General features: G+C 39.0%; 1 long non-coding RNA gene across 1 annotated transcript; it reads left to right on the top strand.

Moving 5' to 3' along the window:
* The first annotated feature begins 1,208 nt into the window (after positions 1–1,208).
* Positions 1,209–13,045, top strand: LOC127578782 (uncharacterized). The gene is made up of 3 exons (XR_007957577.1): positions 1,209–1,281; positions 3,708–3,803; positions 8,544–13,045. It is a non-coding gene; the product is annotated as an uncharacterized LOC127578782 (long non-coding RNA).
* The last annotated feature ends 1,376 nt before the right edge of the window (positions 13,046–14,421 follow it).

Genomic DNA, 14,421 nt, shown 5'->3' with positions numbered 1-14,421 from the left:
CAGTAGGAATTATTCTGATGGGGAAAAGAAATGTGGGAGGGCAAAAGTATTGTTATAAATTCAATCTTTGAATAAACACTTAATTTTTTTTTCTTCCCTGCTTTTGGTGATTGTCTTGTCATCTGCTTCTACTCCAGGGCGTGAGTATTGCATGTCTTTTTAATTACTGTTTTTCCTTTGCCTAACAAATTATCCATTTTAGTTTGTGGCTTTACTTTGCTTCTTATGATCACTGATCTGTTACTGAAGATGTTATGTGAACTATCAGTCTCCAGTACCTTACATTTATAAGGATAAGACTGTCCAGCATTTTGGAAAAAAAATAGCTCTATTCAATGTTTAACCTTTTATTATGCAGTAAAATATTTGAGAAACTTGTGGTGGGGGGAGGGGAAGGGGCAAAGTATCCAACATTATTTGTTTATAAGTTAACACACTATATCGCTGTATTGTGGCAATGTAAGCAAATAAGAGGATTTTCAAACACAGCTTATAAAAGTGATTGTCTTTGGTGGTTCACCTGACACTTCAGTAACACAATTCAAGCCTGCCTCTCAATTGGTAGAATTAAGTTTATTCTTCAATCAGTAATCAGTTCTCTGGTTTATAATGTTTTAAAATTATTTTGTAACCATAAGTGCAGTCAAACACTAATATTCTTATTTGTTTTGTGGGTGTTATGAAAGTACATGCAGGGAGTCTATTTAACCAGTCAAAAGTTTGTTGTAATGAGAGTCTCTCACAGATATAGAAGTACAAAAGTAAAATTATCCAGATGCTGAAAATCTGAAATTAGAAACAAACGTATTGCAACTTCTGTTAGGCAGCATCAGCACCGAAGTTATTAAGAAAATTATCACCCCTTAATGGGTTTTAATGTATTTGAAACAGAGCGATTATAGAAGTTGTGATATATTTTAATTTTAAAAATGAGGCTAGTTATAATGTGGAAAGAAGTAATTGCTTTTGAGGAACTAATTTCTCATAGCTACTTTCTGAATATGGTATTAAATGTTAATGAAATACATTGCCTTTTAGTTGTATGATTTTTTTTCCTTAGTTTGACAAATTGCATTTAATGGGGGAGGTAGGGAAATCATCTACACAACAGCTGAATTAAGGTTTTCCATTTTGACCTACAAAGCATCATTGTGTTATTATGGTCAATCAGGTACATTTAAAGTAAGAATGATTAACTGTTTCCTCAGGGTTACACACCTTTGCACATAGCAGCTCTCCATTCCCACTTAGACATCATGGATCTTCTAATCCATAACTATGGTAAGATTCCTGCTGCATTGCATGTCTATTAAAATAATATTTTGCGGTATTCATTGGTAGATATTCCAAAATGTACTTTTAAAAAGAGTTAATTTAACCCAAAATTCTGAAATGAAGAAAGCTTTAAAGGTGGGAAATATACAATGGACAATGAAGTTTATTGATTAAGAAATGGAATTGGAGAATGTTTAAATTATTCAAAATATGGTCAGCTTTTGAATTGTATAATTTTTTATTGTAGCAAAGAATAATGTTCTTAGGTACTGTGAGAAATGGATTCATATGATGTATATGAAACTGAAGGATTATATTGGTTTTGGAAGGCTAAAGTAATGTTAGGTTTCCTATTTGTTTGTTGCTTTGGATCATGTACAACATATTGGGTAGTGGTTTCCAAACAATGGCCTCTGGATGTAACCTTCCTAATATTTTGTAACTTCTTTTCACCACCTTGTTAAAGTTCTGCCCTCCATACCATAAGGGATTGCAGGGGATCTCTGCAGACAGGTGAGCTGCCCAAAGCTTGCTGATTGCCCATTCTTCCCTGGAACTGGCTTCTAGAAGCAGTCATCCTCTGGGGAAATATGCTCCCAGCAGATGTGTCCAGTGAAGTGCAGGCTCTCTCTTTGAACCCTGGGTTGCTTTGATGGCATTTGGAGCTCCCCAGACTTGCTGGCTGGCAAAGCTATCATTTAGATTGAATATTTGTAAATGATTTTGATACTTGCAAGCACTGAATTAGAAAATATACTATTAGCAATGTTTAACAAACTACAATAAACATAAAAGTAAAAACAATTAACTACTCTTCAAATTAACTATAATCAAGTGAAAAGATAATGAACTTGCTATTCTCCCCAGAGCACACTCCTCCCATGGAAGCCGGTGGGCCTGCTGAACTTGTGCCAGGCTCACCTGTAGGACTCCATGAGGAATTTAATGGCAAATCATGGGTGTCAAGGCGTTGGCGCTCAGCTGAACAGAAGGCTGGGTTTGGGTCTTGTGCTTCCACCTGGTTAAGTAGATAAAAGTCAATAGTACCAAGCACAGCTGCCAGCTTTTAACTGGAAATCCAGCCCTTTGATTCCCATGTAGACATTATCCACAAGTGGAAGCAAAGTACTGGGGACTGACTTCAATGTTCAAAATGAAAATTAAGCCCCATTTCTGACATTAGCTTCTGTCAAGGCTTAAGGGATGTAATTACCTATTGTCTTTCTGGCCTGTTTTGCCTCTCCCTGAACTAGGGGCACTTGGGTCTATTGAAATACCCTCAACATAAGACAATTGGTTAGCTCAGACAGCCATTCATCAAGAGGGTAGCAGAATGGGAGGAATGGTTATTTGCATTATTGAAGCTACCTACTTGGGTTCTGAGTTCACTTCCATTACTGTGCTGGGTTTCTATTCTGACCATGGACTTTGCTATGCAACACTGCAGCAGGTAGTGTTGCTGCCTCACCGCTCCAAGAACCCGGTTCAATCCTGACCTTTGCTATCGTTGTGGAGTTTGCATGTTCTACCTCCTGATTGCACGAGATTCCTTTAGGTGCATCAGTTTCCTCCACATCCCAAGATGTCCATGCTAATTGACTACAGTAAACTACCCCTTAGTGTAGATTAATGGCAAAAATTGGGGGGGGGGGGGGGGGGGGGGGGAGGTGGTGGGTGGTGGAGATCGATGGGCCAGAGTATAAGGGAATAAGGAGAAATCGAATGGGATTGGTCCCTGGGACCAGCATGGTCCTGATGTGTTGAATGGTCCCTTCCTGTGTAAAGCAATGTGGCAAAGAATTCATTGATAAAATAACTGATTTTTCTCAGCCAAGATTTTCCTAATTTCTGCCAGTTCCATCCTGAGCTGTGGGGATCTCTCTCCATAAATAGTCGGGGCTCAGGACTCTGCAAGCATAATGGGAACATGCAAGTTCCAAATTTCCTTGCATGACTACTGGTGATTTCCAGACTGCGCTCCAACATTGGATTCCTCATGGTCCACCAGTGGAAAGACCACTTGCTGCAGTTTCCCTGGTAAATCTGCTACTGAAATTGCACCAGGCTCAGTGAGCCCATTCATTTCACTGAGGTAGAATGGCTACAGAGGGCAGGGGCAGGTTTGGGTAACTTAGTTTAAAGTATTTTATTGTTTGTGTTTTCATATTAAATAATGTTTGTGAATGTCATAACATAAGATGAAGGATCTCAGACCTGAAATGTTAACTGTTTCTCTTCCTACAGATGCTGACTGCCTTACTGTTCTGTATTGTTCAGACTTTTATTAGTTCAAATTTGTTGAGCAGTGTTAAAGTTTTATTAATTGCTTGAAATATCCTAATGCTATACCTATCCACTTGTAGAATTTTCCTGCAAGTATAATATAGATGCAATGGATGGTATAATAACAAATATTTTTGATTTTTAAACAGGTGCAAAAACAAATGTAAGGGACTATAGTGGACGGTTTGCATCCCACTATCTAAAAGACAATGATGACCCTACAGATCGCTCTAACGTCTCTTCAAGTAAGCTTTCCTTGTGCTAATATTTACTGAATTTTACTGACTATGTGTTTGCTGATTGTCCTGTTTACTTCACATTTTGCTATCATGTTTCTAAAATACAGACAAAATTATTTTACATTCAGTATCATTCTAAAATATAAAATAGTGACACAAAACTGTCCGTGATCTGCTATTCAGTACAGTAAGGATAAAATTGGTTGTCAGGAAAGTGTTGGAATCCATTATTAAAGACATGGTAGCAGTGCAGTTAGAATATCTTTGATATAGTTAGGCCATCATTATAGGGAGTTTTGACATATCTAATTATTTCAATATAAGCAGTTGGGTGAAAATGGGGAACCTGTGGATGTCTTGTACCTGGCTTTTCACAAGGCATTCAATTTAAAACAATGCAGAAGGATGTTACCTAAAAGATGATCCCAAAGGATTGGGATATACGATAATAACAAAGTTAGAGGGTTGGGTAAAAACTTGAAGGAGGACTGAATCGGTCTTTTTTACAGATTGGAAGACTATTGGATGCCACAAGAATCAATACTGACCCCTTGGCTATTCACAAAAAAACCAATAGCTAGTTGAAAGATCAAGGTATACTGTACATAAGTGTTGATAATATAAGCTCGGTGGGAGAGTGAGCAAAACACCAAAGTGGATGCTCCTTTATCGATGGTTGTGTTTTATGTTATAATCGTGAATGTTATTAGTTTTATGTTATAATCGTGAATGGATTTGTGGATTCTGTCACATCTTGTCGTCTATCACAAGTACATTTAGAATGCTTTGGGTCTAAAAATGATGGTATCTGAACCTGGTTCTCATCTGGTGTTAAAGGTACTGTCCCAGCAGGAGTTACTGAACAGGAACCCTGTCCAGTATTCCCTACTCTAACCCAAGCCAAATTTAGCATAGTTATTGCTGCTCCATGTGAAATTAGCTGCTTCTGGGCATTTACTGTGGAACGACCTGACTTGCATGGGTCAAAAAACAGAAACTATTCTTCCCAGATATCAGAATGGAACTAAACCTACACCTCTGGTGTCCGGACCAAACTTCTGATTGGGTTAGTGATCATTCCCACCACTAAGGTTGCAGAAAGGTTGATAAAAGAAATGCTTGTGAACACAGTAAATATGGGTGGCTAAGGAGTCTGGACTCGTTAGAGGCAGTGCCTCAGAAGAGGTGTTTGAATGCTGTTATCTCTCAATCTTAAAGGATTACTTTAGACATTATTGACCCAGTGCAGTTTGTTTACAAGCAAACTATTTGCCAGATGCTTCGAAATACTATTTTAAGTCAGCTTGAACAGACCGTAAATTCTTGCCCACATTGGTTGGTCTGTTTCGATTATTTTTCTGTATAAAATTAATGTCAATGCAAGTGTCTCTTGATGGAGTTTTATCAGCTGACTTTTATTAATTCTTGTCTATGTTACGTGTTCAATACGCACTCCAAGCACGGTATGAATTTCAGCTGCAACTGCTAGTATTCAGCAAGTTGAACTTGTTGTTCTCCTCATGGGGAAATTAAACGGACTCCCCATCTTCCCCCTCACCTGTCAGGTAAAGGGTGCCAAATGTCAGCTGTGACTCGGCTGGTGGCACTCTTGCCTCTGTATCAGAAAGCTGGGTGTTCCAATTTCACTCTGAAGACTTGAGCACAAAAATTGCTTATTTGCAATGGTGAGGGGCTGCTGTGCTGTGAGAGGTCCTGTTAATCTGAGCTCCCGTCTGCGCTTGCAGATGGATGTAAAAATTCCTGCGGCACTCTCCCCAAGAAAAGCGGGGCAATCATCCTTGACTTGCAGGCCAAATTTTATTTTTCAGCCAGTATTGCAGTGGCATAACAGGTGCTACTGCCTCATGGTTCCAGCGACCTGGGTTCAACCCTGAACTTGGGTGCTTGTGTGGAGTCTGTACGTGGGTTTCCTCCGGGCGCTCTGGTGTCCTGTATCCCAAAGGTGTTGGATGGAATGTAAATTGGCCCTAGTGTTGGTGGTTAGTAGGAGAATTGGGTGTGGGGTGGGGAGAGGAGCGGTTAATGGGTGCTTGAGAAAGAATACGTGGCTGAGTGGGGAAGTGGGATTTATGTGAATTCTCATGGACTCTGGGCCAAATGGCTGCCTCCTGTGCCAGAACAAAATCAGATCAATGAATTATCACTTTGCTGTTTATGGAAACCTGCTAGGTGCAAATTGGCTGTTGTGCTGCCTGTGTTAAAATCGTGGTTGGACATCAAAAAAAATTCCTTTTGTTATTAAAATGTTCAGGATTGCAAAATCAAAAGGCTATGGTTGCTAGAAAGTTGAAATAAAAAGAATAAAATGCTTGAATACTCACCAAATCTGATAAATTCTATGGAGAATGAAATTGAGTTAAAACTTTAGATTGACAAATCTTTATCAAAACTGAAAGATCGTCAACTTAAACTGTTAACTCTTTTCTTTCTCCACTGGTGCTACATTATTTATTTCCAGCTTTTAGATGCAAATCTAACTTCATTTATGTGGCTTCTCTCTTCCAAAGAAGAGCAAGATATTCTGTCAATATTAGTCCATCAGATAATATAAGCAAAAGAAATCTTAAGTTTATGTTTGTGGGACCTTGTGTACATTTTTGCTGTGTTTCTGGCATTGAATTAATGTTTATCCTGGGGCTATAAATAGCTCAGGGTCACACTGAAAGGGTCATGAAAGGCACTATAGAAATAGATTTTTAATAAATAAATTCTTGTTTACCTGAGTAGACTTGCCAAGTAATTTTTCGTGCATCTATATACTGAGTTCATTTGCATTGTGGCTAACTTTAAACATCGTAGCATTTAGGGCTTACTGAAATAAATGGCAGTAACAAAGCTTTTTCACACTGTAATTTGCCATAGCCCAGTGCTCATTAATTGCACTGGAGTGTTGTTGCATTCCAGTAAAAATGTGGTGATATGCTGATTTATACTGTTTCAGATTTTACTCTGACAAACATAAATGCATGTTGTTGTTGTCAAGAGCCCATGTTTATAAGTTGCTGTAACAGTCTGAACTGCTGTTTATAACTTCTCTCTTCCTACTGAGCTATTACAATCAAATAACTGTATTTAATGCCTCACCAGCCTGATAGAGTTCTTTGAGGAGGTGACCAGGCAGATTGATGAGGGTAGTGCAGTGGATGTGGTCTACGTGGATTTTAGTAAGGTGTTTAACAAGGTTCCACATGGTAGACTTCTTCAGAAGGTCAGAGGTCATGGGATCCAGGGAGGCTTGGCCGTGTGGATACAGAACTGGCTTGCCTGTAGAAAGCAGAGGGTTGTGGTGGAGGGAGTGCATTCGGATTGGAGGGCTGTGACTAGTGGTGTCACAAAAGGATCGGTTCTGGGACCTCTGCTTTTCGTGATTTTTATTAATAACTTGGATGAGGGGGTAGAAGGGTGGATTGGCAAGTTTGCAGACGACACAAAGGTTGGTGGTGTTGTGGCTAGTGTAGAGGATTATTGAAGATTGCAGAGGGATATTGATAGGATGCAGAGCTGGGCTAAGAAGTGGCAGATTGAGTTCAATCCAGACAAGTGTGAGGCGGTACACTTTGGAAGGACAAACTCCAAGGCGGAGTACAAGGTAAATGGCAAGATTCTTGGTAGTGTGGAGGAGCAGAGGGATCTGGGGGTCCTTATCCACAGATCCCTGAAAGTTGCCTCACAGGTGGATAGGGTAGTTAAAAAAGCTTATGGGGTGTTAGCTTTCATAAGTCGAGGGATCGAGTTTAAGAGCCGCAAGGTAATGATGCAGCGCTAAAAACTCTGGTTAGACCACACTTGGACTACTGTGTCCATTTCTGGTCGCCTCATTATAGGAAGGGTGTGGAATCGTTGTAAAGGGTGCAGAGGAGATTTACCAGGATGCTGCCTGGTTTAGAGAGTATGCGTTATGAGGAGAGACTATGGGAGCTAAGGCTTTACTCTTTGGAGAGAAGAAGGATGAGAGGAGCGATGATACAGGTGTACAAAATATTAAGAGGAATAGATAGAGTAGACAGCCAGCACCTCTTTCCCAGGGCACCAATGCTCAATACAAGAGGGTATGGCTTTAAAGTAATGGGTGGGAAGTTCAAGGGAGATATCAGAGGAAGGTTTTTTTCCCAGAGTGGTTGGTGCATGGAATGCGCTGCCTGGGGCGGTGGTGGAGGCAGGTACGTTGGTCAAATTCAAGAGTTTACTAGATAAGCACATGGAGGAATTTAAAATAGAGGGATATGTGGGAGGAAGGGGTTAGATAGTCTTAGGTGAGGTTTAAAGGTCGACACGACATCGTGGGCCGGAGGGCCTGTATTGTGCTGTACTGTTCTATGTTAAAATAACTACTTCGAATGACATCTTCCATGGCAGTATAATAAAACCACTTACCGGATGAAAACAAGTTAATTTTAAGTTTAGACGCATTCTGCTACTTGTACTTCTATGTCACTTTGTTTTAATAAATGAAGGATTGATTTTCTGTTTGAAAACAGTTTCTTGTGTCCCATGCTTAATCTGAGTTGCTCTAGAATTTGAGTGCGGAGCTGATCAATAATTGAATTCCCAAGAACTGACTGTGAATAAACGGTTCAATTTTAAAAAAAACTATATAATTTGCTTTTGTATTGTAATTGTTCTTTTGAGCCACTGTGGTTGTATTGGTATCTGTAGTTGATTTTTCCATTACCTAGCAATGAATTTGACTTTGTTGGCAACAGTTCTTTCTTTCTTGTGTTTTAGAATTTCAGCAGTCTCGGGGAGAGCGACGGAACCGGAAGCTTGCTGAACTCTTCCTGCCAAAGAGTTATGGAAGCAGTAAAAAGAATTGGGGTTCAGTAGAGAACCTGACAACAGATGACAAAGATGGCTCCATATTCCTGTCTATACCAACATCATACAAAGCTGTTCGCAAGTTCTCCAGATAGGACACTTAAATAAGCAAGAAATCGTGATTTGAATAAGTTAGGAGACCTGTTACAGCCTTTTATTTTAAACAAGCTGCAAAATATATTGTGTATTACATTAGTATCAACACTTAACAGCAGGTTAAAGTGCAGTTGTGTTTTAGGCATCTATTTTCCCACTATTATGTTGCTACACCAGGGGAATCTTCCTTACTTATTATTTTAAACCATTTTGTGTAGTTGGTTCACACTTGGTTCTCTATTTCCTATGCCTCTCATTGCAAGTCTTGGAATGGAAAACCCTGCTCTTGGCTTCAAAGGGCCACTTGTTTGAAAATCACTGGGGGTTTGTACTTGCACTCTGTCTGGTTTTAATGTTTCATCTTTCATTTGAGATGTACGTGTTTGGATCTCATTTTGGGTACACAGTGGGTTTCAGTGCCCATAAGGATAATCATCCATGTAACAAACAGCCTCGTAAAGTAAAGCAGTAACATCCCAACTAATGTTGGTGTGGCTGTTATAAGAGGGATAGGTGTTGACTCCATCCTTCCATCTGCTATGCACAAGGCTCTCAGTGGCTCAGCTGTGAGCATATAGTATTGCCTTTCTTTGACTATTGTGATTTGGCTTCATTGTGGAGATTTCCAGTGCAAACACACTCTGTGTTTATTACATTTGTGCCACAAGACCATGGTCATTTGGGGACGTACTAGAAAGATACTTGCATGCATGGGAAAATACCCTGAGTAAAATCAGGGACTCTGGGAAGTGAAGTTATCTGAAGTAAAATCTGGAAGAAAAAATAACACATTCATTTTGTTGCACTCAAGATGCAAACATTTGTAGCTCTTTCTATAGAAAGTTGTAGTTATCCAGATCAGGGTAAATGGCCCTAAATGACAGTACGATAAGAGGGTTTAATTTGCAAGAGACCATTTTAATTGAATGCAATGTGTTTAAGCTTTTGCATCAGTTAACCATAAAATAAACTTGCCAGGGGGTTGAGAGAAACCATCCCATTCTAGGACATCCATAGTTTTCCTAAGCAACCCTGCAATAGCAAATGATCTTAACGCATTTCTCTTGTATAGCAATAAATATCACCTATGATGTACCTGCTTTTGCTTCTACAGTCATGCTAAGGCTATGAGTACTTGCAGCTGCTGGTTTCCTATGATTTACAGTGGGAAGACTGGGTTCATGCTGCTTCCAGTATGATTAGCCTTATTGAAGTCGCATGAATCTGCACCATCTGTAGAGTAGCCAGGCTGTCTTATTACTTGGCTTTGCTTCAGATCAGGTTCTAAAATCAAATTGCAATAATTCTACATGAAACTATTTTTCAGTGGTATGACGTCACAGATTGTATAACTGCAGCTTCAGAATAACGAGGAAGAAACCTTAATGCATAACTCCTCTTCTATCTTGCTTCAATGATCTATTTTCCTTTACTTGTGCAGAATTTAGGTATGTCTGAGGACTTCAACTATATTGATTATTTATTTGTTAGCTATGACTCACTGCCACAGTAGTAAGATTCCAGTATTATTACAGGTTTACAATTATACAATATCAACTATAGAGAGGGGCTAGAGCAAGTTTAGGTTAATGAGAAGTATTGTTTCTTACATTTAGTTCAATGTACTGGAGATTGAAATACCTCTTAAAACCTTACCATTGTATTACACTGACCCATGCTGACCAGAACAATGTCGGTGTTTATTGCCGCTTTTTAATTAATTATTTTGTTCTAAATAGGCAGTAATGTGCAGATATGCTCAGCTGGGTTGGTCTAAAGTTCAAATAAACTGCCAACCTATGGGTCTTTTATGGAAAATACCCACATAAGTAAAGTGCCAGATGACTGAAGTATTTTGTACCTTATGACTATGTGTGAGTTGCAACTTTTGAGAATTAATGGGTTAATAGGAAAATCGAACAATATGTGGTATCTGGATTAATATTAACCTATAACTGATTCATAAAGCACTAAATGGCAAGTTCAGCACAACAAAATAATGCCCTGATTCTGCCAAAATGTTTTCTTCTTCCATGCAGTTACAGAACATGTAGAGATTAATTAGTTCTGAGTTAATTCAAAATATGCCTGATTTTTGTATTTGATGAATGTATTCCTGAAGCAGTGCCTTGAATGCTGATATGATCTTTTTACATGGGAGGGTGATGTAGAAAAAAGTGTTTCTGCTTTATCATTTTCAAATGAGTTGTGTGAACTAAACAACTATCAGGATTATATTAAAAAAAAGCAATTTCTTGGCCAACAACCAACCTCCTAAGTCAAAGTGACATCTTAATTCAATGTCATTGTGCTTTGGAACCCTCAAGTGACCAATGGGTGGTTGGATTAGCCAAACTGAAAACTACCTTGTCTAATTAAAAGTAAAATAAATAACATTAACAGCAGGTGGGAAATGTAAAAAACTGAAGTAAAATCATGCATATTGTTATGCACATCTGACAGCACTCTGAAGGAGACAGGATATAACAATTTGTGGGAAGTAAACCTGGTCAACTGCAGGCTCTAAACTCTTTACTTAGCACTGTTTTCTTTAACGTTAATAGCAGAGATTTATGTAATTCTAGATGGTCTCCAAAGACCTGAAATGTGTACTCTATTATCAGTCTCCTAAATCCTTTGGAGGACCTGGTGTAGATTAAGCAGCTTCCATGATGATTTTATCCAGAGTTTGAAGCATATTATGCCTTTACTGGGTAAATTGTGTGATGTGAAAGGTCAGAAATGTTGTGTTCACAAAGTACCAACACCAGCACCTTGGGTGAGTAAAGCCTTGATAAATATGAATTATGTAATTATGTTTTTTTTGAGTACCAATGATGGAAATTACAAGAAGTTACTGCAGTTTTGAATTCCTCAGAATAAGGATGTTGAAGCAATAGTGAGAGTATTGTGCAGTTTCACTAAAATGCTGTCAGTATGAGAAAATACAAAAGGAAGGCAGCATGGCAAAATTAGGGTCACTTGTTAGATCCAGAATATTTCGATAAGTGTCTCAAAGTATGAATGATGGGACAGAATGATTAGAAGCTGTTTCCAAAGGTTTGAAACATGAAATGACGAGGGCACAGCTGTCAAATGAAATGTGATACCAAACTTTTTTTTACGCAGAGGTTATAAGACTGCATGTTCTCTGCCAGCATTGTGATTCCAGCAGGGAGCAAGCAGATCAATGATTCAGAATAGATTTAAGTATAGTTACAATAAAGGCAGATAAAGGAATATGAGAATAGTTAAAGCACATGGCATTAATACTACTGCTTATGTGGCTAACATGAAAAAGCAGACCATTTTGGCAAACACCTATTACTCTATTGCGGTTTCTGTGTGAAATTGGTTACTGATGTACTATTTCAATCGCAGTTTAAATTATCCTGCAATGAATATGTCATCAAATCAGTATTAAGAGCAAAGTAAAGTAGTATATACATAGGAGAATATATTGGGTTTCATGTTTCCTTAATAAATGCAAATGGGAAGTCCACAGTGAACAAGCAGTCTGCTTCACCACAGGATGAAAATTTGCCTCATTGACAGCACATCTTTTAAACGTGGTGTATAGTTTCCCAATCTGTGTAATTCTAAACTATGAATTCCAGTATAGGAACACAACTGTCTTTCTGGATATAATTGAATACCAGAACTATTTTGCAGATAGATGTTAAATGGGGATTGAAACTCTCACAAAATTCAGTGGTGAATACTGGGAAATGCTGGTTAGGCATCATTCTGTGGTAAATTGGTTGAAACCAGAGCTATTGACGCAGAGGAAGCCCATCAACTGGTTGTGTGTGTGCGCCAACTTCAGAAACAGGCATTCAATTAGTCCCATTCTCCTTTTTTTTCCCATTGCCTCCTTTTTCAAGTGTCTGTCCATTTCTCTTTGAAAGCTAGTATAGCATGTGCTTCCATCTTCTCAAGTAATGTACATAAAAACATAGCTGCACAAAATGTTATTTAGATCATGTTTGTTAATGGAAACCTAGTAAATTAAACTGTTCATTAAATGAAGCTTTTGCTCAGGAGCTGGTTGAAAAGGTAATGGCTGTACTATTAAGTCTATAGTTACTGCAATTTGTCTTTCTCAACTGGTACTGTATTGTTGATTCCAAGCAGAGACCGACATGGATGTTCAATGAGCCTCACAAGGCTGTGCTTTTCTCTTTTGTTCATCTGGATTTTATGTTGGTGCAGCTCAATTTACTTTTCAAACTCAATAACTAATTTACAGAGTTGTCTACAACTAATCGTTATACCTATAAATTGTGTTATTAATGTTGTCAAACAAATAAAGTTACAGTTGCATCTTACAATGTTCTTTTTTTTATCTGGGCAAAATTCCTTTGGCTTATTGTTACTTACAGCACAGCATCTGTTTTAAGACTGATCCGCAGGTGGGACAGTTCTTTAGCCAATGCCTTCTAGGTTTCTATCAAAGAAATTTGCTGTCTGAACCAGGTGATTATTATCTATCAGTTAATGTTCTGATACTACGACCACATCATTAATCAGTGATGTGCAGGTAGGACTGGTGTTTGATGTGAAGATGGTCTTTGATTTGACATCAATGAGCACTCCACACCGAGTCAGAACAACCTTTTACTAGAGTTGCTCGTGGATGAATATCAGCTGAGGACTTTACTGCTACTTTTGGAGCTGTAACTTGGCAAGGTAGTGGTGGTAGACAATGAAAGAGAAATCTGGAAGCATGCTCACATCAACCACAAACGATGCAGGAGTGCCCAATACAACCATTCTTAATGCTTCAAAGTGCATGTTGTCACCCCTTTGCAGTTGAGCTTAATTACCTCCTTGTTTTGCTTTCAGTGACCCGTCAATGTATTTGCATTACATTGTGTCTAAAGTATTCATGCAAAGGTAGTAACTCCACTTTATCTTGGCTGATTTTAAAATTGCAGATCAAGCCTTTAATGGATATGATAAGTACAACAAACTGAAGGTATCAATTTTTTTGATGTCTTTTGTACTTTAGTGTGTATGGAGACTTTAATAGATGATGTTCATTTTAATTGAGATTTTTGTCATTTTACTCTGTAGTGTGTATTAGTCCCACAGCTCATGCCATCGGAGATAAAAGGCTTGCTCGTTCACTTGCATATAAAAGCACTAAATTGGCTTTGCCCATTGCACCCAACCTACTGTCATGGGCCAGAGGAGGGGTTTTTGCAGGAGCAAGGCATGATGTGTGTAGGTGTATAATTCCTGGGTGTAATTAACTTTTGGAAGTCCCATGAGACACAAATGCACAAGCTTCCTTGTGTGATTCTCTGCTGGGGTGGGAGCACTTAAAGTTCTGGTTTTCTGACAAACACTGCAAGTAGTGGGCAGACTCAGTTGATCTAATGCTAAGACCAGCAAGACAAACATTGGAGTGGATGTCCTGCTTATCTGAAAACCCTGCCACATGGTGGCAAAGGTGAGCCAGCAGGGCAACGACTGAAGCACTCGGGCTTCACAGATTACCACTCAGAGCGGCCTCCATCCCCATCTTGGGTGAGACGATGGTGTAGCAGGTAATAACTGCTGCCTCACAGCTCCAGGGACTTGGATTCATTCCTGATCACAAGTGCTTTTTGCCCACCTACCCTTTCTCCCCGTATTCCCAAACCTGGAAAAATTATCTTCAGCCCCAGACTCACTTGAGGGGCCCTGT

The sequence above is a fragment of the Pristis pectinata genome, chromosome 16 (genome assembly GCF_009764475.1).
Source record: "Pristis pectinata isolate sPriPec2 chromosome 16, sPriPec2.1.pri, whole genome shotgun sequence".
NCBI lineage: Eukaryota > Metazoa > Chordata > Chondrichthyes > Rhinopristiformes > Pristidae > Pristis > Pristis pectinata.
This window is presented reverse-complemented; position numbering and strand designations above follow the sequence as displayed.